At 35.7% G+C, this 3155-nt stretch overlaps 1 non-coding gene across 1 annotated transcript; it reads right to left on the bottom strand.

Moving 5' to 3' along the window:
- Nucleotides 1-1043: 1043 nt before the first annotated feature.
- Nucleotides 1044-1162, bottom strand: LOC111731829. The gene has a single exon (XR_002777331.1). It is a non-coding gene; the product is annotated as a 5S ribosomal RNA (ribosomal RNA).
- Nucleotides 1163-3155: the final 1993 nt, after the last annotated feature.

Here is a 3155-nt window from a genome sequence, read left to right as displayed (position 1 = left end):
TTGACCTTTCCTGTCCCTTGAAAGCAGCTTGTTAAAATTAGAAACCAAAATGTTAAAATGTCACTCTATTACAAGTCTCGAAGATACTGCGTGGCTTTTGCTCACAGAATTGTTTAAGGTTTACGTGTGCCAGGAATAAAAGAATACTAAAAACAGCAATAGTATGAAAAAAAGACAAAAAAACCCAACAAACAAAAAACCTACTATGGCTACTTGTAACATGAAGTCTCTTCCCTCCAAATTAACCTATTTGTAAAAACTTGAAAGAAGAGTGTCATCAATTTTTAGAGTTCTGGCGTTTGACAGACTGTTAAGAACTGTCTTCCTACATGTACACCTGTTGGTGGTGGCAGTGGGTGGGAGGTGCAAGGCAGCGTCCTAATATTTCTGTGCTTTATTGGGAATTAAATTCTGCAAGGAGCCTGGAGAGACTTTTTCTGTGATACTAGCTCACCTTTCAAACTTGACCTCTTCTCTGTTCTTCCATTTCCACTCCCGTATCTCTCAGTGGGAGAAATATTGGAGAGAAGAGCTGAGGCTGAGTAGGAGCCTTCACACATTTCACTTTTTAAAAATTCACTTCAAATTCAATTCTATGTCTAGCTCATGTTTTTATCCTTAAACTGTTCTTGGAGGCAGGCAACTCTTAACTTATTTATAAATGCTTTTTAAAGTTACAATGATTTGATCTTACATTGGACTTCTTCGTATTAAATGAGAAACATAAACTGGGTCAGTTCCTCATAACTTTAATTTTTTAATATTTCCCGAGAGACTTTTTTGAGGAAACAGGCCATGTTCAAGAATAAGCTCATTTCCCCCAGAGATTTTAGTTCCTTAAATTAAGCAAGTCTGCAGGAAACCGCAGAAATTATAATTGAGGTTCAAGACTTGGTATGTAGACTTCAGTCATTCTTTCATCTTTTTTTAGGCGAGACGACCCTTGGTTGACCTTACAGATTGCAAAAACCTCGTCAGCTTACAATCCCTTATTTATTTATTTTTATTTGTTACATCCCTTATTTATTTATTTTTATTTGTTACGCCTACAGCACCTGATCTTCCTAGGTGGTCTCCCATCCAAGTACTAACCAGGCCCGACCCTGCTTAGCTTCCGAGATCAGACGGGATCGGGCTTGTTCAGGGTAGCATAACCGTAGACCAGTCATCCTTTTAATGTTCTTTGCATCTTCCCTAGTGATCACAGTTTTCTTAAACAGGGTGCTTGCACTCCATGCCTCTGTCAGATCCAGTTCAGTTACCATTTATGGAGTACCTACTGAGTACTAGGTGTCGTGTTAGGCACTGACAATATAAATTTGTCTAAGACAGAGTTCCTTCTCTTGAGAAGCTCATAGAGTTCAATCTGTTTGTTGATTTTAGTAACTCACGTTTTTATCCATGACTGCAAAACATATATAAGAGGTTTTTTATTCATTGCTATTTTTGCCTGTTTTTACTAAAGACCTTAAAATAGCAGAAGTTAAAATTATTTTATCTCATCTAAGACAGCTTTCTTGTCTCCCAGATTGGATTAGGCATTCCTGTTATGTGTAGTCATTTTAATATAATGTATCACTTACTGCACCTCTTAGTAAACTACCTATTTCTCTAGCTTTCTTAGACTCTTACTAGATTCTAAGCTTTCTGAAGGCAGGCCATGTTTCTCAGCCACCACTGGATCTTCAGAATCTAGAACATTTGCTGGTATATGGTAAGGCTCTATTAATATTTATTAAATTATTTGATAAATAAAGGAAAGAAAGGAAAAGCCTCCACTTGTTTTTTCTTTAAATTGCTCACGGCTAATTGCTACTGCAGATAGAACACGTAGAAAGTTTTGTTCTCTATGCATTTATTCAACTCTCCGGAGGTCCGTATCAATTTGTTAATATGAAGCATTAAAGAGCTCTTTGAGATCAACATCTTGTATAACTCACCTTTAACGCAGGTTTCCTAGCTATGAACATCTGATTGCATTCCTGTGACTGAGACAAAATGGATACAGCATTAATATAAGGCCAATAGGTTCCCTACTTCCACCCCATTTCACGGAGGCAGCTTCCTATTGTAATTGGGACACAGACTATTTATAGTAACACCTACCGGCTCTACCATGACCTTGAGCAAACAGCAATCATTTTTGAGCCACAGTTTCTTCATCTGCAAAATGAGATGAAAATAGTTACCTCAATGTGCTGTTGTAAGTAATAAGCTGTTAGAATATATAAAGTGCTTATAGCACAGTCTTACACATAATAAGGGCTCAATTAATGTTAGCCGGGCATGAAAGAAGATGTTTACACTTCTCTAAAAAAGTGTTCCTTTTACAGTTCCTAAATGTCAAAGGGAATGTGTTCTGGAATTTTTTCTTTATTTACATGTGTCATTGTTAATAACTGCAAATCTCTGTAGCCCAGAGGCAGATTCTTGAAAGGAAATATAACTGCAAAGTTCTGTATGCTGCTAAAGGTGTCAAAGGGAAGAGAGGTGTTTTTTCTTTTGCAATCACAGTAACTTCAGTCAATATCAGGTGGTTATATTTGAATCAACCACATAATTTCATTGAAAATAGAGGTCGCTTGAAGTTCCCTAATTGGTTTTATTGTTGATAAGCAAACTCTCTCTGCTGCCCCCTACAAGCCAGATAATATGTCTGCTAGGCATCATTTTCTGACCTATATTTCCTTCTTTTTTTTTTTTTTAAGTGTGCCAATGCAGTTCATTTTGGCTTAAGTCAAGCAGCATGGCAAAAATTAAATAAGCAATATTAGATTTTCTCGACTCTATTTGTCTTTATCATAAATTCTCTAAAATATTTCACTATTTATTATGCAGTATAAGATTGAGACTTTCCTAGACATTGAATTCATACCACTTAATACGCAATTATCTGACAGAACTCAGAAATATTACATTCATCCAAATTCAAAATTAAGCTAAGAATCATAGAGAAAAAGTTATATTTGCAAAAATTTATAATACAAAATTGAGGATGAACTGTTTGGGTGTCCTCAACGAAGAAAGATTTGTTTTCATTTGCTATAAAAACTTAAGCTTTCATGTTTTCAGAGACCGAATCTAATGTACTTTTATCTAATTTTTCAGGCAAAAATTACTAAATTACCATGACTGTAACAGCAATACTAAGGAAC

Source organism: Pteropus vampyrus, unplaced genomic scaffold (genome assembly GCF_000151845.1).
Source record: "Pteropus vampyrus isolate Shadow unplaced genomic scaffold, Pvam_2.0 Scaffold400, whole genome shotgun sequence".
NCBI classification, from domain to species: domain Eukaryota; kingdom Metazoa; phylum Chordata; class Mammalia; order Chiroptera; family Pteropodidae; genus Pteropus; species Pteropus vampyrus.
This window is presented reverse-complemented; position numbering and strand designations above follow the sequence as displayed.